The 25,271-nt window shown below is 32.9% G+C and overlaps 1 protein-coding gene across 1 annotated transcript in view; it reads right to left on the reverse strand.

The window, feature by feature from the left end:
• The window catches only part of LOC106462303 (latrophilin Cirl-like), a 96,035-nt gene extending 72,471 nt beyond the window's left edge, over positions 1 to 23,564 (reverse strand). The window contains exon 1 of the mRNA XM_022389809.1: positions 23,547 to 23,564. The gene's annotated coding sequence lies outside the window, so the exon portion shown is untranslated. The remainder of the gene's footprint in view (positions 1 to 23,546) is intronic.
• Between the last annotated feature and the right edge of the window lie 1,707 nt (positions 23,565 to 25,271).

Genomic DNA, 25,271 nt, shown 5'->3' on the forward strand with positions numbered 1-25,271 from the left:
GTACAAATCATTTAACATAACAAGATAAAATAGTCTCAGAATGACTGTACAAATCATCTAACATAACAAGATAAAATAGTCTCAGAATGACTGTACAAATCATTTAACATAACAAGACAAAATAGTTTCAGAATGACTGTACAAACCATCTAACATAACAAGACAAAATAGTCTCAGAATGACTGTACAAATCATTTAACATAACAAGACAAAATAGTCTCAGAATGACTGTACAAACCATCTAACATAACAAGACAAAATAGTTTCAGAATGACTGTACAAACCATCTAACATAACAAGATAAAATAGTCTCAGAATGACTGTACAAACCATCTAACATAACAAGACAAAATTACTTCAAGATAAATATACAGATAGATGAAAAGACGCTCAGACAAACAAATTGAAATTAAATCACTATTGTTTATTGGTTGTCGTATACTTCAACCATACGGCTGCAGTTATGAAAATTTAACTTTCCTTGTGTATTGACTCCAAAAACACGCATAGAAAGTACTGAAAATTTATTTAATTCTACAGAATCTACTCTATATTACTTTATAAATGCCTATTTATCTATAGACCATCTTTTTCTTTCCAAGTTACAATTGTGTGGATCGTCATTGATTGTTATAATGTAACCCAAGTCACAGTTGTCTTATAAACTGGTGTATTCACCGTGTTTGTATTATCCCACTATTAAGAAGACTGACATTTTTCTACCCTGTCGGTACAGAAACCGCACTATTTCTTTATCATCTCCCTGCTGTAACATTTTACTATCTTTCTATCCTCTCCTTAGTAAGAAAGTATATCATCTTTCTCTCTTGTTTTAACAAACAAGTCTTATATAAAGTCGTGGCTATAAACATATAGCTAACTATACAGTTAGTGAATCCAGCTATTGATTTCTGAACAACATTTCTACCCTACAAGATTGTTTATAGCAAGTAATCTTCTAAATCTTTATCTTTCGTAGTTTTTGTCGCCTGAGGTCTTTCATTCAATTCAAATATATAGTAAAAAATCAGTGGGAGTGTTATCCTACCAATTTCAATATAACAGTACTTCTCAGCTCGGTCGCAGTAGAAACTCGCATGAATGTATGAAATTAATCTCACCATCCTTTCTGTCTTCCCAACCAGGATCTCGTTATTAAGTACCGCGGGATGTCTGTCTTTTTCATAGCAACGTCAAGATTTAATCATGTAAGTACAGGGGAAGATTATTGAGGCTAGAAAACTCCCTGACAACTATCTTACGTTTAGTTGCCATAGTGATCTCAATTAGCACGCGTTAAGATTATTTATACGCCAAGTGGGGTATAATCTCAATGATTCAAGTACATGTAACAAGAGAAAAGTCAACACTTACGTAGAGAGCTGTAGAGGATATATATATATATGTATTTACAACGATAGAGATTATTATCATTTTCACTAACAGATTATAAAATATAGCTGTTCATTCACAAGAAAGTTCACTGTTTCTTTGTTTTTAAATTTGCGGACAAAGCTACAAAAGAGCAATCTGCGAACAGTCGTCCCTAATTTTTTAGTTTATTTTTTAATTTCGCACAAAGCTACACGAGGGCTATCTGTGCTAGCGTCCCTAATTAGGCAGTGAAAGAGTAGAGGGTAGGCAGCTAGTCATCACCACCCTACCGCCAACTCTTGGACTACTCTTTTACCAATGAATAGTAGGATTGATCGTTTCATTATAACGCCCCCACGGCTGAAAGGGCAAGCATGTTTTGTGGGACGGGGATCCGAACTCGCGACCCTCAGATTGCCAGTTGAGCGCCTTAACCACCTGACCATGCCAGGCCTATCCCTAATTTTGAGCTGATATATTAGAGGGAAGTCTAACTCTTGGGCTTTTCATGTCTGAGCTCTGACAGTCACATTTATCTCACAACCACAATTCTCAGATTCACAGTCTGGACATACCAAACAGTAGACCACTCCCAGCCCAGAGATGATAGATACGTGAGGAAGAAAACACAGTAAATTTTCACTAAAATATTATAATACTACGTTACACTTCCTTCAATAAGTAAATGATTTCCACATATGTAAATTGTTGTATCCTACTTAGTGTCATAATGTTAGAGGAAAACATTTCTTTTTCTCTTCAAATTCAGCATCAGTGCCGAACATATTCGTATAGTCTCACTCCAAGCTGACAGTATTACAGCATGCAGAGGAAAGCACTTAGATAATTGTTGTTTCGTGTCTGATTACTAATATTACTCTAACTCGTCGATGGCTTACATAATGGACTCGTATAACACCAGACATGCTACTCTGATTATTTCGAGTAATTCTACCCCTTCGAGACTTTTCTACCTAATGTTGTTGTTGTGTTTTTCATATCTGTAAAAGTGGTGTACTTACCTCCATCACAATAATACAATGTGGTTATTTTACTAAACATATCTTCGTTTGTTTTAACGCAAGAATGGAATTGATCTGGAATAAACAAAGCACTTGAGACCTGTCTTTCAAGGAATTACCCTCACTTAGACAAAATACGCTAAACAAAACATGACAATTTGATCTCATGGAAGACCGACGAGATACTGAAAAAGTATGGTCTGGAAAGGAAAATTTAAGATTTGCAAATTTTGCAAACTTACTAAAAAAGAAGAAGAATTCTAGCAAAACTGCTGTCATATAAAACAAGCGATCACAATATGACTGCTGAGAAAACTGCTGTCATATAAAACAAGCGATCACAATATGACAGCTGAGAAAACTCCTGTCATATAAAACAATCGATCACAATATGACTGCTGAGAAAACTCCTGTCATATAAAACAATCGATCACAATATGACTGCTGAGAAAACTGGTGTCATATAAAACAAACAATCACAATATGACTGCTGAGAAAACTGGTGTCATATAAAACAAACAATCACAATATGACTGCTGAGAAAACTGCTGTCATATAAAACAAGCGATCACAATATGACTTCCACTTTATCTTGTCCATAATGACAATCTTGGTGATGGAAAGTGTGTCATGGGTACCACGTATAATACATGCTAGAAAAAACAGCAAATCTGCAACACTAATCATACACATTCAGCATTGATAGAATATTAGAATCAATCAACATATATATAACTTACATTCACATCTAGTAGTTGTTAAAACACTAGAAAACAGAATATCTATAAACCTACGTCCACATTGAGCATTGTTAGAATACCAGAATAAAACAACATATCTATAAACCTACATTCACATACAGTAGTTGTTAGAATATTGCAATTAATGAGCACGTTTTTGATACTTAATTTTAATTCTAATATCGTTTAGTGTAATAGTTTTTAAGAATCCTAAAAAGAGAAAAACATTGTAATAGATGGTGAATAAAACCAATTTGAACTGTTTAAATAGCACCTTCCTGACTGAGATTAAAGAAAGATAATTCTGGAATTACGGATATTATAAAACATGTGTTTGTGAAGACTTTTTATAACTCCAACAGAGGTGACGTTGATTGACATGAAAAGAAATTTTGTTCGTTAGAATTCTTGTATTTTTAAAAATCCGAGCACACGATACCAGTTGTGATATGAAGAGAAAATGAGGTTCTAGACTGAAAACGTGTAAAGAAGTCAAGTCATATCAGTTTTTTATATTAAAAAAATCTCATTATTATTTAAACTTGGTTTTATTGGTTTGTAAGCAAACAGGACAAACTTTACAGAGATCAAGAGGTAACTAAAATCTATAGTTATGTTTAAAGATAAAAAAAACTTGTTGAAGTAATAAGTGCTTACTTTCTGTTGTGTTGGTGGTTCAACAGATGAATCAAGTGGACTATCAAAAGGACAAAAACTAAAGAACAATTGGAGGTGAAAACTGTTGGTCTTTCTCAACAATAACAGAATAGTATTTTTTCTTTTATATCATGTCAAAACTTTTTTATCAGTTAGGCTTAACGAAGAAAACAAGCCAACTACGAACGCCAAGGTGTGGACCGTCAGATATTGAATGACATTGTCTCTTCAGTAGCCTTACGTTTTCCCCACCACGTTCCGTAGGTTCAGGAATTTGGCTGAAAGTGGACAATGTGAAACGAGAACGTAAACATAATTCTGAATGTCTTTTGTAACTACCTCAACGTGTCAAGCTAGAAAAACTCCCTTATTCTATTACCTTGTCATGAGCTCAATTTCTGGACGTGATTTGCAATGTCTTATTTACAAATGTCGATTGTTTTTAATAAGCCATATATCAAATAAAATCATATCTAAAAGCTAGGATATAGCTTTGCTTTCGTCAATGTAATAAGTACATTTCACTGTATTCAGATCTTAAAAATGACCCATGATATCAGTCGAATTCTAAAATAGATAACTTAAAAAAATTATAATGAAAGGACTCGAAAATGGAAAGACTTCAAATAAATTCGTCATCCTATGTGCTTAAACTGTTGTAACAATATATTTTGAGCCACTTTTCTCTCTCCTCTTAAAACACTAATTTTTTCACCTGGATTTGAAAATCTTATCTACTTAGATAACTTCCTTCATTAGTCCGTGTAAAGAGCAGTCTTCATCCCAGTGAGTCAAAAGGCCTGTAAACATAGATAACAAATGTATGTTATATAAAGAAGGTTATAAAAACGTTGTTTGTTTGATTTGGATCGTGTTTTCCACTTCCTAACTTTGAATGTAGAAATGCTCAACAAGAAAGGACTGTTTAAGTGGATTCTTTGTTTGCTCAGCTTTCACTAGGACTTATAGATCCATCATTGAACTCATCTTGGCAGATTTTTTTATATACTTAGGTCTTATCACAGTGAACAGTCGTTAAACTAGAACGATAGAGCTAGTACACAACAATTTCTCACCATTTCAGGTTTTTACTTGACGTCCCTACATGCTCACCTCTCCTTTCACGATAGAAACTAGACGTCACAAAACCATTGCAGCATTTAATCGAATATTGGATTTGTCATAAAAGGTCAATGGAGTGATTAATGAGTAATCTTTCTAAAGGCATTGGATTTTGTGTGTGTGTCACGACAAAAACACACACACACATTAGAATAGAATAATCCAACATTTTTGCTTAAATTTCTATGACAATGTACATTTTGTTCCATGGCACAACACGAAAACAAATCTGTGTATAATTTAGAGACGTTTCCACACCCAGGTACAATTTGTTCTACTAACAAACAAACGAGAATTTACAGAATTTTCTATGACTGGACACATTCTGTTTGAACGTCATAAAATTTAAATAGACGCGTTTATAGCTTTGATTAGCACAATATTTTTGCTTTTTTTTTAACAATGTGACATTGAAATATTGATGTCTTAGAACTACATTTTTTTTTCTTCATAGATTTTAGAATCTTATCAAAATTCTAAAACGTATTAGAGAAGTACAAAAAAGTATTTTTGTAGCTACTTAGACAATGGTAACTTTTATTTAAATATATAAAATAAAGATATTGTTATTCAGGGTTACTATCTGTAACTATTTAATGAAATCTTTAAGATCTCTTTGATATATTTCTTAACAACAAAATAAGGAATAATTTCGTTAGCGCGCTACCAGAAATAAGTTTCATCCAATGGAATTTTAGGTAAAACATTAAAATCGGCACAAGAGTGAAGAGAAATACGGCTGATTTTCTACTTTTATATCAACCAACTAAAACGAAAATGAGAAAGCGCCTATCATGATTAAACACAATATGTGACATAATTTTTCATAATTTCTCGTGATCTGAATTAAAATTCTATTATATTATGATTATTCACTTGGCTCTGAAAGTTTTGGTTTGTTTTGAATTTCGCGCAAAGCTGCAAGAGGGCTATCTGCGTTAGCCGTCCCTAATTTTGCAGTGTAAGACTAGAGGGAAGGCAGCTAGTCATCACCACCCACCGCCAACTCTTGGGCTACTCTTTTACCATTGATTGATTTTACCATTTTAGGATTGATCGTCACATTATAACTCCTCCACGGCTAAAAGAGAGAGAGCATGTTTGGTGGGACAGGGATTTGAGCCTGCGACCCTCAGATTGAGAATCAAGCGCCCTAACCACCTGGCCATGCCGGGCCCTGAAAGTTTTAGTTATTTTTCTATGATTAACATTCGATATCCAAATATATATATATATATATATAAACCCGATAATACAAAGTGACGTTGAATACATTTATTCTGAATCATAAAAAATATTATAAAGTTTGAACTATTTTCGTAACTTTTATTGTAATGTGTTACATGTTTACACGTAATAGTTTTTTGAAATCTTGGGTATACAGAGACAATGACTGGGATTCTGAGGTCTTAAGCCGTGTTAGGAGGAAAATATTTCTTCCCTCAAATGTTTCGACAGTCAAACTAGATACCAAGAAACTTCACATAGAAATATATAAGTAATACACTAAAACGGATCAGAGAAATGCATGGGTTCTTATGTGATAAAAGGCATGAATTTATAACATTATTAGTTGTAAAAGTATTTCTTTCACAAAGTCGTCGAAAATAACTTTTCCAAACACCTCCACAAAAGTACATAATTGTCACCAAACTCTAGATCCAACTATCAGAAAAGCACGCGTACATATCTATGTAAACATAGATACATAAATAACATACACATTAACAACAAAAGAAGAATATAGAGAAAAAAGCAGAATTATAATGACATTTTAGCATGAACCATCAGTAATGGAAATTCATACTTTTCACACATGTTTGGCTTACCAGCGTAAACTTACAAAGAGCACTTATACAAGAAAGAAAAAAACGACATCATTCAGCTTGTATGCTAAAAAGCAGTAGAAACAGCAATTTTTGGAAATTTACACATATCTAAAGTAACGAACAAAACAGGTAAATGCTTATACAGAATAAAACACTGTAGAAATGAGGCAAGAATTACTTGGACCTCTAGGGAAAGATGCACATGATTCATAAGTAAAGAAAAATTTATCCTTTACAGATAAAAGAAACTTCAGAAATTAGTGTGAGACATTCTTAGTAGATTATATTTTTCATATTTAACAGCTATACCACCTAACAGAGGAATAATGAATAATTTATATGTCTTACAAACGTAAAATGTTTTAGTAGAAGGTTCATTGATCTATACAACATTCACATGGTATTTCTAACTTGTTTTTTGTTATATTGTGTACTTATTATCTCTGCTGTTTACAAAGTGTAGAGATTTGTTTAGCAGATTTACTAGAGCTGCTTAGAAATAACACTATAACAGGCTGATAAATAGATCATAATTAAATCAGAATACTACACGTTTATCCTGAATTGAAGAGCTGGTTAGTTTTGACCATAGATAATAAAAAACATTGTAGTATTTCTGAAACATAATTAAGTTTCAAACATGTGTATTAATACACATTAAGTCAAATACGAGTAATTTACTTTATGTACTAAACCTTTGAAGCGTTAATATGCATTTAAAAGCACATATCTCTGTAACATTGTTTTCTTCTAAGTATGAATTACCTTTAGTGGGACAAACATCTCACGTTCATTCTGTGTTTGCTCATATTTGGAGGACTTTAAGCTCGTGCAGGTTGGTAATACAGATATTTAAGCACACGCTTTATGAAACATATTCCATTTATAAGCAAAGAGGTGAGGGGTCTCTAGTAAATTATTGCTGGACCTCAGTAGAATGCTTTAATAAATCATTAATTGGTCTTCAGTCAAATGTTAAAAAAAAAAAGAGTTTCATGTTTATGGAACTTTTACAATGTGTAATGGATAATTTCACCAAAAACTTTCCTGCAATAGAAATTCATCACGTTTGTTACCTTTACGAAAGTGACACTTGTCTTAGCATATTTTCTTATATGACTTTCATAGTGTGAAATTGGCAATTACAATGAATTTTCCTTTGAAATAATACTTCTAACTTATTCCCGTTTTCAAACAAGTCTGTTGTGTTATGTAACGCCTCTTCTTTTGTAAATATTAATGGTTTGTTTGTTTGTAATTCAGCACAAAGCTACAGAATGGACTACCTGTGCTCTGTCCACCACGGGTATCGAAACCCGGTTTCTAGCGTTGTAAGTCCGCAGACTTTCCGCTGTGCCACTTGGGGAAGGGGGCAAAATATTAATGCTAAAATTCCAGCACTAAAAACAGCTTTAATGTGGCAACAGAAACATATATACACATTATTGGTTCTTTCGTTTCGTTTATTAAAAATACCCCCACCAGCTCAGCAGTAAGTCCACAGCACAGATAGACAGACCATTGTGTAGCTTTGTGCTTAAACAAATATTAAGAATAAATTTAATGTAAACAATAGGAGTAAGAAGTTCCAGCTAATGATGATTAGAATCTATGCTCTCAGATGATTTATGTGCACCTCTGGTACTTTAATAACGTACGCTTAATGTTTTGTGAACTTTGAATAACATTTCTGAAAAATAACTCATCGAATGTTTACAGCAATTTACCTAGAAATAGGAACATTATCATATAACTAGCTTTTATAAATATTTTTTAGGAGCTTAATCTCTAGAAAAATACGTGAAAAGGGCAGCGATTGTGAGGTATGTTTCTGCTATAAGCTAATTTTCCATTTGAAATTCAACAGTATTTGATTTCTACTTAGGAACAATAATCCCTATACTAATGGTTATAATTAATAGTTCGAGTACGATCATATCTTATCATATGGTTCTACTAGCCGTACATCATGAAGATATGGATGGTATGTTATTCTCTAGTGTGTATATAAGCCGAGCGTGGTCTACTGGCTATTGTACCGTACCGGGGATTCAATGGTCCGGGATTCGACCCTTGATGATATACCAAATACTCTTTCTACTTTCAGCTGTGAGTGCATTATAAAAGTGAGAGTCAGTCATGCTATTCGTTTGGAGTAGTCGCTTTAGCTGACCGATGCTACCAATGGGTTGGTTTCCTCTGGTCCACAGCTCAGAATTATGAACGACTGTACCTGTATTATAGGGCTCTCTCACCTGACCTTTAACCTATTGGATGCATAATATACCTATCTAATACGAGGGTGTTCTAATGCACAATAGCGGTATCTTCGTTGACAAGATATCCCAGTCACTGTATGCAATCATTTCGTATATATAAATTACCCAAGTGTTTAACAAGTATACCAAATTTTTACAATAATATTGAAGCTAGTAAACACTCACCATTTAGAAGATTTCCTACCGAGCTATTGTGTAACGTGTATATGAAAAACCCTGGTAAACTTGTATCCGCTATCTGTTTATCTGTCCTCTGTGCTTCAGCTTTATATCACAGTTGCGAAGTATGAAAAATGCATGACTACTTTCAGTGATCCAGCCTCCTCTCACTCATGAAACTACTTTAACACCCACCTATAACTACAGTAACCATACGTCAAGTTCAAACTATGTTCGATGTGTTTATCTACAGAAATAGGTAGATACGACGGGTTGCTATAGTAATCCGCTGAAATATTTAAACGTTAAAAAAATGCTGAACACAAGCAGTTGTGGGAAATGCTGTCATCGCTTTCCTGTATCATTTAAGCTAGGAAGAGTCTCGTTCAGGCAGATGTTTGTAGTTGTATCAATCATTTAATTTTTAATCCGAATAAAATTGTAGGTTATCTAGCCAATATGTTCTATATAAAAGCACCTACCTATACCATATTGAACTAAAACACAGAGAACTGAGTTGACGAGGGCGAGGATCTGCACGCGTGTATGTATAGTTAACTTTGTACTTACATCAACAATTTAAAACATATTATTCGTTATGGACAGACAAAATAAAGTTTTTGTAAAAAGAATAGAACACAAACTTGTTCACTTACTACAGTTCTTGTGAATCACCTGTAAATTACTAAAACCATTAAACTATCATTTTTCCCTTCTATACATTAGTTTCCTTTTTCCCCATTAGCAACTTTCAGAAAAATCGCCTTCTACGAAAGTCATACTTTTAAGAGCATCAAAAATTTATAATTACTTAGTTCTGAATGACTTCAGTTTATTATGCTAACACTAACGTTTTGAGTGAATTTCAGTGCAAAGAAAGTGGTCAATGATTTATCGATTTCTTTATATCTCAAATAACTTTCCATTGACTAACTAATATTTTTAAAGACGAAATATCCTGTTTGATCAGTTCTTTTACCTGCTAACGAATTGTAATGAGATTTCCCACAGAAATATCTAAACGTTTACATTTATGAATGATAACAGACTTAGCTTTATATCTTTATATCGAAACTTTACTGAAACGAAAACCCAGATCACGAGAGTTGGCTTTGTTTCTTGTTGTTGTTGTTTTTTTCTATACAGATGAACAAGCTTCAAAGTTTTCTGGGTGTCATAAACGAAACGGTATAGACGGTCACACTTCAATGTAAGTACACAGATGAAAAAACAACAACAAATATTTCTCTACACATCTCGAATTCGTTGAAACTGGATTTTGATTTTAAAGTGTCGCTTATCTAAGATGGTTCACAGCGTTTTTGAATTGCTTTTTTTATCCTCTCTGGATTTCCAAGCGTTATCAACCAAGAATTTCCTCACGGTGACAAGTCAAAAAATGTTTGAAATTTATGGAAAGCCTTCATCATAGCACTAAAGTTATATTGCCATAGGTAGTTTTAATGGAGGTTGCATTTCGTTTTATACACACATCTTTTTATCTATCTGTCTGTCTGTCTATTATCTATTTATCTAATATTTGAAATGTCTGGGCCAAAACATAAAAAGTTGTATAAATAATACAGACGAAATAAAACTATACTATGTGGAAGGATGAAATATTATCTGGTAATAAAAGTAGATACCATCTATATGCGTAAGCCTTGAATGTGAAATGAAATTATAACTAGGAATTATAAGTTTAAAATCAAAAGCAAATATGGGTACTTAAGTCCACAAAGTACCATACTTGAGGCTTGCGAATAAAAGTTGAATCTAATAAACGTGTTCTCCAACCACGTCTTTCTTCTACAGATCAGTTTCTTACTATGACATATTTACATATTGTTCCATATACTCTGCTTTCGTTTAAGTATTCCGTTTGTACGACACTTTCCGTTTTTGGTCTAGTTGTTTGGAATTTTCTTACGCACAAGTAAAGAGATCGGCTATGTCCAGAAATCGATCTGTACAGTGAGTTTAAGTTGAGACACTTCTCACTGACAAATTGGTAGCACTCTGTACAAATTGCTGCAATCACTGTTGCTTATCCTCGGATTTCTTCTCATTTCTCATCTCAACACCGCGTTTCATAGAAAGAGAGAGAGAGCGTAGGGAACGGTAAACAAAACGCTATCCCGAGAAAACTAGCGGGGTTACTGCCTGCAGCTCAGGTTTGTGTAGCTTGTCTAAATACAAATGGCCGGGTGTTGGGCTGTGGTATAGATTTGTCATGGTATTCTCTAAAATCTCAGATTTCGTTTGTTCCGTATAATCTACAGTTTAGTGTCTTGTGTCGTTCGGTCTTCTAAATGAAACTCGGTTACAATTATTCACAAGTATTAAAAACATTGACTTAGAGCGAGTACAAACTATTGATATTAATGAGTACTAATGTCGAAACAACTAAAGAAAAAATTGTCGTGATTAGTTGTTACGGAAATGGGTTGGGATGATCCAGACAATATGTGGCCACAAATGAAACCATAATGGATTCGTTTTTCGTGATCTATGATAATGGAAATATGCCGGAATTTGATGTACTACAATAAGCTTTGAAATGTACAGTTGATATGCAAAGATTCACCTCGGACCCGTGAAATATATAAGGCTCTGATAAAATAAATGTCTTATTTCTATTGAACGTTACGTGCTGAAAGCCTACAAAGCGTCTTATTTTCTTCCCTTAGGCATGGAATAAGGGCTCAGGAAAAAATAATGCTACCATTTTTTTTAGATATATAAATAAACAAAAACAGCATGACTGTTCTTTACATTAACTAAGTATTTATTTTATTCGCTACATACAGACTGAAAAAGAACAAGATAGATTTTTTTTTTAGTAGAGTAATAAATCTCACTGACAGAGGTTTGTACATTTTGTACAGTGTATTTCAGTATCTGTGTGATATTTCCTGAACTAGACAAATGTATGTTATCTGACGAATTAGTGTTTGAAGCTGAAAGTAAAAAATGATGAATCGATTACAGTTCGGACTGTTCTTAGGTTCAGAACAGGTTTAAATATGTATATGTCGAATGTGATAAATGTAAAACTACCTATATCTGATGATAGTTCTTGGACAGTAACATAACTTCAGTAGTTCACTTGAGTATGGAAGCACATTATGCTAATATGCTTTAGGTATGCAGGCAGACTAATGTTCTGACGAAACTTCTGGTATGTTCTACACTAAATAAATTACTTCATTTTGCTTATAAATCATTGTTTGCCATGTTATTATTATAATTTCAGTAGTATTCTAACATCTGTAGGTAACAGTGTAACACGTGTCAGTTTTTACAAATTACATCGTTGTTGCGGTGAGCATTCTTTAGGTGTAGTGTTATTATATTATCTACTATAGAAGACAAATCTTTAAGAATTCATAGTCCGGACTCTGTGATTAAAGACAAGTGTTGTTTTTTTATCTCTTGTAGTAGAACTTGTTGAAATTCAGTAGAGGAAATTTAAGTATAACTTACAGTTAAGTTTTAATATTAAAATATTCGACTATTCTGTTGGAAATAGAAAATTCTTCCAACAAACTAGCAGTAAAATTAAAGATAATGATAAAACGCTAAAACATAACTTACCTTAAAATTATGCTATAAACAAGCGTAAAATGAAATAGTTCTTCTTACCAAATGAAATATTCTTAGAGAAAATACTTCGAAAAATCAGTGTCTTGTTTGGTATTTTCAAATCAACTTATGCCTTATACGTACACAGTATGGAAGAAGTTTATAAACACTCAAACTTTTTCTCTATTGAAACCGTTAAAAAGCTTCATGAAGTAGCCTATAGGGTGAAGTGGAGTTCCTACAATCCGGTGTTCCACATGTCTGCCAGACAGAGAAGAAACAACATGCCTCAAGAGAGACCGCACACAGAGGGCCTTAGAAAACTGTACAATTTTACTCAAACACTTCAGAAAAGTTACGGAATGAGCGAGTACTGTAATATAAAAGACTACCACGTTAATAATTTTTTATATATAAGTTTCTGACATAGCAAAGATAGACGCTTTCTTCACTGCCGCTGCATCTCTGCTCGACAGTAGCATCTCACGAATATGCAGCCTACTAACGTCGAAATATACAACAGGGGCTTCTTAGTTTTGCCCTGTCGATGGATGGACAAGCAGGCAGTCATGCGGGTAGGTTAACGAAAGTACCTCTGCGTAAAGCGAATCAAGGAACAAAGAATCCAAGGAGTACTAGGAATTTTCTCCCCTTAAAGGCAGCTCCGCAAAAGAAAAAAAAACTCCCCTTGGGCATGAAATAAATGTTCAGAAACAAACTCACACTACCACTTTCTCGAGATAAATAGACAAAAACAGCACGGTTATTCCTGAGTGGAAGTCGGTCAGTACTTGAATCTTTGACTATAACAGTAAGACAGTATTAAATACAGAGAAGCAAATAAAAAATATACCATCTATCTATGCAAAAATAGAGGGCTATACATGTCTACGATATTGTTTAAACAATATTTTTCATTCATGGTAACAACTGTAACTTGTTCTATTATTCGTTCTAAGTAATAACACGAAAATCTGTCGAAGAAAAGAACCTTTCCTGAACTTTAGTTTACACATTAAGTAGCGGTTAGAAATTCCTGTTAAATTACATCTTCATATATAGATCTTACCAAATATGAAATATTTCTTAAAAGCTAAATTACGAAAGAAAAGAATAGGAATTGAAAAATACCTGCTTTTCTCACACAATCTAAAAACAATAATACATGCTTGATTGAATCTACCAAATCATCTATTTATAATTTAAATGGATCTGTATAGCAACTCAATTCGAAACATTTGATAAATTTCTTAAACTTTTAAAACCTTATCTGTTGACAAGAAACACTGAGACTGATGAATTCCGTAGGGAAACAATAGTGCATACTATTTAAAGTTTGTGTTCTTAAATAGGAATTTACCATCTAGTAAAATCGGCCAGGTGATTAGGGTCGCGGGTTCGAATCCCCATCCCACCAAACATGCTCGCCCTTTATCCCCGTGGGGGCGTTATTATGTGATGATCAATCCCACAATTCGTTGGTAAAAAGAGTAGCCCAAGAGTTGGCGGTGGGTGGTGATGACTAGCTACCTTCCCTCTAGTCTTTCACTGCTAAATTAGAGACGGACAGTGCAGATAGCCCTCGTGTAGCTTTGCGCGAAATTCAAACTAATCCAGTAAAATCTGTTTTGTTTCAATTTCCAAGAGGTTTCTATCAACCTGACGTATGGTGAGAATAGCTCAAGCATGGTAACCACCTATTTTATATCTTATTATTATTATCTATGAATAGCTCATAAATATTTTAAAGCAAGTATTTAATTGGCATAAAAACAGTTTCAAGATTCAATCACCTGCCGAGCCGGATGTTGTTTCTTCTTTTTTTGAAAAGTTAAGTAAATTTATGTAAAACATGTGCTGGTGGATTTGTGTCATGGGAAATACTTAACATGAAACACTTATCAGCAAAAACCACTAGATTGTGATCCATTCTGATGATCTAACTTGTACGGAAAATCACGTTTCAAGTAAACTTTCATAAACTCTAAAGTCGCGAAGTTTCATAATTGTTTATTCGAATGAAAATTTAAGGCAAATATTTGATGACGACACTTTTCAGAAGAAAACATTTTTTAATCTTTGTCAAAAGCAATAAGTATTAGCAGTTTTACTAACACTGTGTGTAAATATTAACTTTTCCTTTATCAAAACACATTCCAGTTGTAATGATATATTCTAGTCCAATAATAATGTTCTATAAAATATCTCTAATGTTACACAACAACTGTACTTTTTTATGAAGTGCTTTAAATAAAAATCTCAGCCAATATATATTATCCAAAAATTTATCAAACGTTATGAAAGCGATAAAAACGAAAGAAACAAAAACCATCAGAAAATTTTAAAATTGTTATCAAGGGCACTGACTCTGTGATAAGGAGACGGACGAAACCTTCATTTGGTATTGGATTTGGTACCATGAGACATTTTATAGCCTCAAGCGTTTAGAGTGATTCGAATATTTTACGGTAAAAAAAAGAGCACCAGATTAGCCCTCAAGTGTCACTAGACGCTAACTAAACAATGCCAAGAATAATAAGAATCTGGAGAGTGAAGGTTTCGAAGGTCGTCAATGTTTGGTGTTAGTAGGTATGGAGATATGTTTGGTAAAGCTCTTCACGAGACGATAAGGTTGTTGACTGAAGTTTAGGTGTCCTTTTCACCTTAAACTTTAAATATACATCAGTGGACGCAGTTGTTTTCCTTACGGTGGTGTGAAAAAGTTCCGCCCACCGCCATCACATTCGGTCAAACCATTTTAAACGAATGGCAGAAACCTCAGCAGAAAAAAGCCCTCTAGTTTCGGTGGTGAAGTACTTTATATCCAGAATGGGGTGGGACAGTATGTCAGAGAGAAGAACTTGGATGGGCAATAAAATGAACCTGCTGCGGTTTTGTGCAGGAATCCCCCACACCTTCACTCAACTCCAGTACCACATGCTGAGATCAAGAAAAAAGACTCTGGAGATGGAGAAACCTGTACTGCTATGGTAGAGCTTCTTTTTAGGTTCATCTACAGCACGAGACTGTCTTGTGAACCGTGCATTTAATATCAGGGTTAAGGACAGAGAAGGTCAAATTACCTTTTGTTAAATGGTACAAAGGCCTGTATAAGAGCATGCAGCATCTTACACGTGCTTGTCACGACAAAAACTCTCAGAGAGTATTCTAAAGATTTCTAAGCCTTTTCTGCTCTAACATAAAGGTGTGTATATACGTGATTAGACACCACTTCCTGCCAACAGGCCGCTGCTCAACCCTCAGCCCGTCCCAGATGTTCGTCTATCTTGGAACATCTGCTGTCCTTGAGAAGCAGGCTCTGAGGAACTTTTAAATAATACGGGTTTGTTGGGAAATAATCTACCATGCTAGTCGCTTTATGTTACAATGAAGTGGAAAATAGTTCATTTACACAGACTTCACGCGTTAGGATTATACACAGGACTTCAGGTCTCAAGACTAAAAAGCTCTTAAGACTAAACTTGAGAAATCTATTTTTTTCATCTTCAATCCTATAGCCTTATAATCTACCCGTTCATTTGAGACACTTGAACTCACTGTATAGAAGAAAATGTCAAATCTTCCACTCACATTAAACAAAACAAAAAGTTGAACTATTAAAAATAACAGAGAAGAGAGTTTTTTATACGTGAAGTAATAAATTTTACATTTTAAGCTCATTTATTCTTAAAATTTTATGCTCGATGTTTTAAATCACTTGTAATGCTTACTAAACACACGGCTTCCACTGTCGTTTGGCGCAGTGGCCTCGGTATTCATTATTATGATGTATATTTCTAATAAATTTCAAATATGAGCAGATTTTATCAGGAGATACTATCATTCCTAGAGGTTTTGCGGTGTAAAGACAAGGCATATTACTTCTCTTGTTATACAATTTTGTTCTCAATACCCCTAGGAGATCACATGACATAAGTCTGTACTGTCGTATAGTGTGGTCATGTAACCCATTAGCACAATAGTGATGTATTGACCACTCTAAAAACCATCCATCCTATAGAGAACTGGTGACGTTTGTCGTGTTTAGTTTCTGATTCTTCAATTTGAAACTATTTAACTCATGAAAAGATAGCGATCAACCAGTATTATTCACATTCAAAAGACCCTATTTCACCCCTTAAAAGATAAGTGTCTTTCTTTCCAAACTAATTCAGTAAGTCAGTTGTTAAGAGTATCTGCTTTATCTTGATAAACCACATAATACATCGGCCGTGATATGTGTACGCTGTTCCCGGAGTGTCTCTGTTGACAGTTACTGATATCCACCTAAGTTTGTGAAGGGTCTCAACGATACCAATGAGCCGCTTTTAGGATCCAATTTCTTGTTTAGGGTGTGAGAAGATGAAAAGCTTAGATATGCAGTGTTAAAAGTTATTATGTATGACACCCTTTTTTAAATTATCTTTAAGAAAATAAACTGACTATTAGTTTGTATTGTAAGAACAGATAGATAGTATTTATTTAAATAAATATAACACAAACTTCTTCTTTTTTGAAAGAAAAATCAAAAATATATAGAAACAAAATCGCTAATGTGACATATATAATCTTTTGATCGTTCAGAGGAAAATAAATTAAAAAATTAATATACATTTATTATGTTTTTGGATCTATCATTTTTATACGTAAAACTAGCTGTATAGTTATTAGCGTGTTATTGTTTAATAATGATAGCCCTCTTTATTTCAGTTTTAACCACACCCATAAATAAATTGAGAATAATGGCAGTATTGAATGAGCCTGAAGTTAAATTATGAAAAAAAAAGTCTAGACGCTCATCGAAAATTTTCAATAAAATTTCTAAGCGCGTTTGCTTCAAACTATGCACGGTTTATCTCTCCATAGCGTACGCAGCGTTCCTTCTTAAAATAACGGTGGACTGTTGTGGTATGTTATTAAAAAAAAGAAAGAAAAGTCGCTTGAGGCCTTCTTTCTGCTATAAAACCGTACTGGGTTCCTAAAACTTTGTATAAATTTTCCTAGTTTCGTCTTTAGTAACTAATTCTTCAAGCTAAAGTTAGGACAATGTTCGACACTAAATCTCCTTCAATGTCAAAATATATTTCCATTAAAGCTGTGTCTACCGACAGTGATGCCACGCCCACTGAAGTAATACAAGCGATGTTTATAACTTCCCTCTAGCTATGACCATTAGAGTGTAGTGGAATCGCTAACAGAATGAGGCGAGCAGAAAAAATATAAGCTTTTAAGAAAATCTAGTTCTACTGAGTTTTAAAACACTCTGAACTAAATCAATATTAATTTTATCATATAATTGCCATCCGCGGTGTTAAACTGTGTTAAAGAAAAAAGAAAAAAGGGTTTTATAATGTATTGCAATTTCAAAGCTGCTGAAGAATGGCCACTTTTCGTGTTAAACAACGCTAAAAGGAAGCTGAGATAAATGCATAGCAATTTCAATGATGCTGGATAAGCATTATGGTATTGATAAACTGCATTTTGTAAAAGCCATCGTAACGCCATTACATTTTCAAACATGTTAAAAAAAACTTACTTTTTGTCATAAACAGTGTTAGAGAAATATTACCCATGATGCTAAACTGTGTTAAGGGAAAGGTAATGATAAATACATTGTTAGAGAATTATTACCCATGAGGTTACTGTGTTAAGGGAAAGGTCACGATAAATGTATTGTTAGAGAATATTAACTTCTAACATGATATTACTGTGTTAAGGGAAAGGTCATGGTAAATACATTGTTAGAGAATTATTACCCATGAGGTTACTGTGTTAAGGGAAAGGTCACGATAAATGTATTGTTAGAGAATATTAACTTCTAACATGATGTTACTGTGTTAAGGGAAAGGTCATGGTAAATACATTGTTAGAGAATTAATACCGCGATGCTAAACTGTGTTAAGGGAAATATCATAGTAAATACATTGTTAGAGAATTAATACTCATGATGCTAAGTTGTGTTAAGGGGAAAGTCTCGGTAAATATATTGTTAGAGAATTAATACCGTGATGCTAAACTGTGTTAAGGGAAAGATCATGGTAAATACATTGTTAGAGAATTAATACTCATGATGCTAAGCTGTGTTAAGAAGAAGGTCTCGGTAAATATATTGTTAGAGAACATTAATTCTGTAAAATGATGTTACTGTGTTAAGGGAAAGCTGTGATGATGGCATAACACATTCGCTTCCATAATATATCACTCTGACCTTTTCAAATTCAAAAATAGAAACATTTTCATTTTGCTGCACTTTAACCGTGCAAAGAGATATATATTTAACCCGGTGCGTTTTATTCTTCACATATCACTTTAGTTTGATTTTATTTTTATCTTAAAATCAGCCTGACATAAAATAAAACAAATCACATTAAAACTGAAATAATTTTGATGTAATATACAAGTAAGGGCGTGTTATTTCACCCCCCCCCCTAGTGCCACAACGGTATGTCTGCAGACTTACAACGCTAGAAACCGGGTTTCGATACCCGTGGTGGGTAGATCAAACAAACAAAATTATTTGGGAATATTTACAGATATACATTATTAAGATATATCGTGTAAATGATTGTTACAAGTCTATAATGATATCCAAAAATTTAATTATACTGTTAAGGAACTTCCTTTGTTACCTGTCAGTCAGTATATTTGTCCAAATGTGTTTCTTCGACATTATTTTTTGTAATTGTTCACAGCTTCACAACATCACAGTTTCCTAAGTAAATAACTGTGTAAAACACTTACTTATTTATCTACCAAGTAGCCTCGTGCTCCGTCTGATAAAACTTGTAAGTGAAACACGACAGTTAGTTAATATGGCAACCACACAAGTTAACCGGATCGTTAAAATTGCCAGCATGACAGTGATTGAATGTAAAAATCATCAAAAATGACGTTTACATCATTGCTAAATATAAGCAGTAATATTACCTATTTCCTCCTCGTATCGTTATTTTAGAGACGTAGACTGTCGTTTCAGACAATTCAGTGGAAAACAACGAAAGAGAGAATCAAGCCTGTAGAAAGTGACATGTTGCCACAGCCTCAAGCAAAGATTCAACGGCCTTCAAAGTAGCATCAGCCAATGATAAACAAAAATACAATCTGTAAAGTAGCTGGTGCTCAACATCGTATCTTTACTAGTGATCTGGTTTTGATGACGTTGTATTTTGTACTTTTTGTTAATATTTCAGAGTAAAAAAAAATACTAGATCGATCATATCTGAGAGAAATATGTTGACCTCGTTTGAGGCATTTTATCATTGAGATCGAAAAATTCTTCTTTCCGAGAACAAAATAATACTACAGTATAAAAGAGAAGTTGTGACAATTCATAGTTCTCTAGTTACTGAACAAACAACATTTTTAGAGTACCTAAAGCACAATTCATAGTTATCTAGTTACTGTACAAACAACATTTTCAGACTACCTAAAGCACAATTCATAGTTATCTAGTTACTGAACAAACAACATTTTTAGAGTACCTAAAACATAATTCATAGTTCTCTAGCTACTGAACAAACAACATTTTCAGACTACCTAAAGCACAATTCATAGTTATCTAGTTACTGTACAAACAACATTTTCAGACTACCTAAAGCACAATTCATAGTTATCTAGTTACTGAACAAACAACATTTTTAGAGTACCTAAAGCACAACTCATAGTTATTTAGTTACTGAACAAACAACATTTTACACTACCTAAAACACAATTCATAGTTCTCTAGTTACTGAGCAAACAGCAATTTTAGAATACCTAAAGCACAATTCATATTTCTCTAGATACTGAACAAACAACATTTTCAAACTCCCTAAAGCACAATTCATAGTTCCTTAGTTGCCAAACAAACAATATTTTTAGACTACTTAAAGTACAATTCATAGTTCCTTAGTTGCCGAACAAACAACATTTTTAGACTACTTAAAGTACAATTCATAGTTCCTTAGTTGCCGAGCAAACAACATTTTTAGACTACTTAAAGTTCAATTCATAGCTCCTTAGTTGCCGAACAAACAACATTTTTAGACTACTTAAAGCACAATTCATAATTCCTTAGTTGCCAAACAAACAATATTTTTAGACTACTTAAAGTACAATTCATAGTTCCTTAGTTGCCAAACAAACAACATTTTTAGACTACTTAAAGTACAATTCATAGTTCCTTAGTTGCCAAACAAACAACATTTTTAGACTACTTAAAGTACAATTCATAGTTCCTTAGTTGACGAACAAACAACCTTTTTAGACTACTTAAAGTACAATTCATAGTTCCTTAGTTGCCGAACAAACAATATTTTTAAACTACTTAAAGTACAATTCATAGTTCCTTAGTTGCCGAACAAACAACATTTTTAGACTACTTAAAGTACAATTCATAGTTCCTTAGTTGACGAACAAACAACATTTTTAGACTACTTAAAGTACAATTCATAGTTCCTTAGTTGCCGAACAAACAACATTTTTAGACTACTTAAAGTACAATTCATAGTTCCTTAGTTGACGAACAAACAACATTTTTAGACTACTTAAAGTACAATTCACACTTCCTTAGTTATTGGACAAACAGAATTTTTATATTAACCATTTTGACTAAAAAAGTATATAATATGCATAAACTCAGACATAATATCTTTATTCTATTTAACTAAAGTATTTTTTACAGCCCAAAATACATTTTCAGTTCTCAGCACATGTTAGTATAATGTATATTTGTAAAAAAATAGGAGACTCGTTTATATCAGAAAAACATTTCTAATAAGGTTTGTTTATGATAAGTTTCGAAACCAGGAGTTCTTGATCACAAACATGATTAATTAACGCTTGTTCTCGGTGTGTCATATCTTTACCTAGAAGTAAACCCGTTCATAAAATATATTGTTTCAGAGATCTCTTTTAAATTTAAGCAAGTAAATAAAAGATAACATTATGACTTGGTCCTATTTTCTTTCCAATAGTACTATTGAAAACTTTGTTTGACAGAAAACCCGTCACGTACTGTTCAACGAACAAAAACAACAAGTACAGCAGGCTAGAACTGAGAATTTAGTGTCGTTATTTCACCATGACCAGACATGGCAAAAATAAAGAAAATCCAAACTGTTGTGGGAAAACCAACCAATATAAGTGAACGTGTCAGTGGCAGGTGGATGTATGTTATATTGATGACGGTCAGTTATGTGTCCTCTTAGAACCAGACTGATACTCCTGCGTCTACTCTAATGTCCAATATCTTGGACAAGCGTGCTTGAAAGATTGATATAAGAAACGTTTGTTTTGTTCTAGCACCGAGAGAGCTGACTAAATAGTAAAACGAGAATATTTTCAAGTTTAAGGTGGATCTTGTTGAGAATAATCACTTACATCTGGCATGTCAGAATGACTAGCAAAAAGAATAATGATAAGAAAAACAACACAAGTTGCTTTTGTTCACTGACATCAAAAGATATATATGTGTAAATTAACTTACTCGTCTCAATATATTAGACGTTAACTCTAACATTTCTCTCAACTTAAAACTATCAATCAAATAATTATATGTCTAAAACAAATCTTAGCTATTAATTATTCAAAGATTGTTTGTTTGTTTGAAGTTAAGCACAAAGCTACACGATGGGCTATCTGTGCTCTGCCCACCCCGGGGATCGAAACTCGGTTTCTAGCGTTGTGCCACTGGGGGGGGGGCATATTCAAACATTGTCTTTTCATCTGGAGAAATAAAATGAATATAACTCAAGTAACGTTCACACGAACATTGCTATTGTTTAGTTAGTGATGATAGCATTGTATTTGATAGCGAAGTGTGGGTTTCGAGCTTAAACTCAGACTTATTCAAAACTAAAATTTTGTAAGTGGATGTTTCTGTTGTTCTAAAAGTTAATATCCTTGGATAAAGTGCCAGTGTTTAATCCATAAGTAACTGTTATCTATAATTATTACATAATTAGAAGTTAGAATTCTACTAGAAACTGTCAGAGATTATTGCCAAACAATTTCCTTGAACTAAAATAAGACATAGAAAATATTAGATTTGTAACCACTAAATAGTAGTTGTTTTAGTCTATAACCTAAAATCCCAGAAGGAATAGTTGATAATCATTACTATTAAAAAACTATAATCCCCAAAAATTAGTAACGTATTGAATAACATTTATTTTGACTAGAAATTAAGATCCCAGAAGGAATTTACTGAATACTACGTAAAATATCTTTAAAATAAAAACTAAGATCCATTATGTTTCACAAATACTAAACAGCATTTTTTAAACAGAATTTAGAATTTCAGTACAATCGCTCACAGAGGATTGATCAGGGATTTTTAACTAAAGTTATTTTGTGATTATTTTGTAAAGTTTGTTTTAGAGTAAATGTTCAAATTTGAATAAAATCAATATTTTTTATGTTCTCAGTAAGATATAGTTTTCTTAAAGACTGTTTCGACTCTTACATACGTTATGGGCGTATTGTGACACTACAGTTTAGTGACAAAAAAAAAAAACAGCAAGATAATATAGGATTTGACCAGACACGGGGTTGCGACTAATTCCATGTTGAAAGCAAGTGAAACGTTGTGGTATTGTATGACACAACCAAAACGTTGTATCTCAAGGCTTACTGAATGTGATCCGGGCCAGCATGAAGGTAAAGCAACCGGGATTTTATCTATCAGGATGTTTTTATACGAATATATCACATACGTAGTCTTTTCTATAAGCAAAGGATAAGCCTTCGTTTTTCACTTCTATCACTACATACAGTAACTCTAGACTTATACACGTAAACCTCTTTTAGATATTCTTGTTTTTGTAGAGTTAGAGATGTTCCCTCAGTGGCATGAAGCTGCTTTAGTCCCCGTAGCACGGTGTGTGCTTTGAATTATATGTGTAGACCCAGGGACCAGCGGCTGAAAAGAGATGTATGAAAAGAGAAACCGTGAAATTAAACACATAAGTACTATTGCTTATAAAAACAAACAGAGTAAGAACTGTGTATTCAGGTTTGAAAATAGACAGGTTAGGGTTAGAGTAGAGATCAAGTTGATAGTGGAAAGAAATCGAACAAAATTCATAAAATAACTTGACTTTAAAATAGTGATCACTAAAAGCATTCGTTTACCAATACAAATAAAACGTGTAATAGTCGTGTGGTTACTTTGTTTTTAAACTAACTGTTTAAAATAACACTGGACAAACCGAAACACATTATTTTATTAATTAGAAGTAATATGTAAAATTGATCATAAGTAAAAGCTAATAAAAGTTAACCACTGTTATCATACAAGCTTTAGATAGTAATTTCCATACTTTTCTATATATATATATATATGCACTTTAATTTTCGAAAATAAAAAAAAATACTGGAATTAATAATGAACGAACTACCAATTCCGTTCATAATATATGTGTGTTTTAATTATATTACTTTTTTAAATTTCAATTCTACTCGAAGCAAGCTATAAAGGTGATTAAGAATACAGCACTTTACATTATGATTGTTACAATTCATGTAAAATTAAACTAACACTGACTAGTTTATGATTTTCTTTAGGTATAATAAAATTCGAGATTTACTTCCTAAGCCTAAGACCTAAGTTTCCTATATAAATATAAGTTATATTTTTGTCTTATGTAATTGGAACTATATTGCAACGTCATAAGTGATTATTTGAAATAAAGATTAATTACTTTTTGGTATTCTCTTACAAATTTGAACGCAGTTTTAAAAACTACGTTTCAGTTTAATAAGAACTGAATGTAGAACTAACGAGAAAGTCCCTTATTCGACACACAACAAAGAGCACTTTCAAGGTTGAATTCAAAACTTTTTATTGTACTGTTTTTTTTTCTTTGTCTTTGTAGATTAAAATGCTGACGGTATGTTTTTTTCAACAGTTAGCTACTGTACTATAATGTCTGGATTTAAGTTTGTAAAACCTTGCTTCAGGATACAAATATTTAAATAAATAACGATAATATTTTTATTCAAGCTAAAACAAGATGTTCAGAAAATAATACCAAAAATTATTATTATAACTTTCGATATAAATTTCGGTAAGGAGTAAATATTTTCCAACATTTGTTTCTTTCAGACATCAGATAACCCGAAAAGATAACCCGAAAAGTCGTTTCTTTAAATTTGCTCTTTCTTAGAATTATACTTAAACTTACTAATGGATTGTGTCACTAAATCACTATTTTACTACAGTTTTTTCTTCAATGAGTTAAAATATGGATGATAAAAGTGGTACTATATAATCTGCTGTATATATATTCGAAAATAACATTTTAACAATGTGAACAATGCTTATTTATAAGATAGATATTACATCGATGGGATAACAGTCAATACAAAAATCATTGGCTTAAAAAAATCAAAATGGTCCTAACACAGCATTCAGTTATGTAAATAAAAGTATACTATTGGTTACATAACACAACGATATGAACAGTGTTAATTAAAAATATAATTCTAAAGTTGTATTACAATAATTTCATTGTGACTAGATAA

Source organism: Limulus polyphemus, unplaced genomic scaffold (genome assembly GCF_000517525.1).
Source record: "Limulus polyphemus unplaced genomic scaffold, Limulus_polyphemus-2.1.2 Scaffold45, whole genome shotgun sequence".
Lineage (NCBI taxonomy): Eukaryota > Metazoa > Arthropoda > Merostomata > Xiphosura > Limulidae > Limulus > Limulus polyphemus.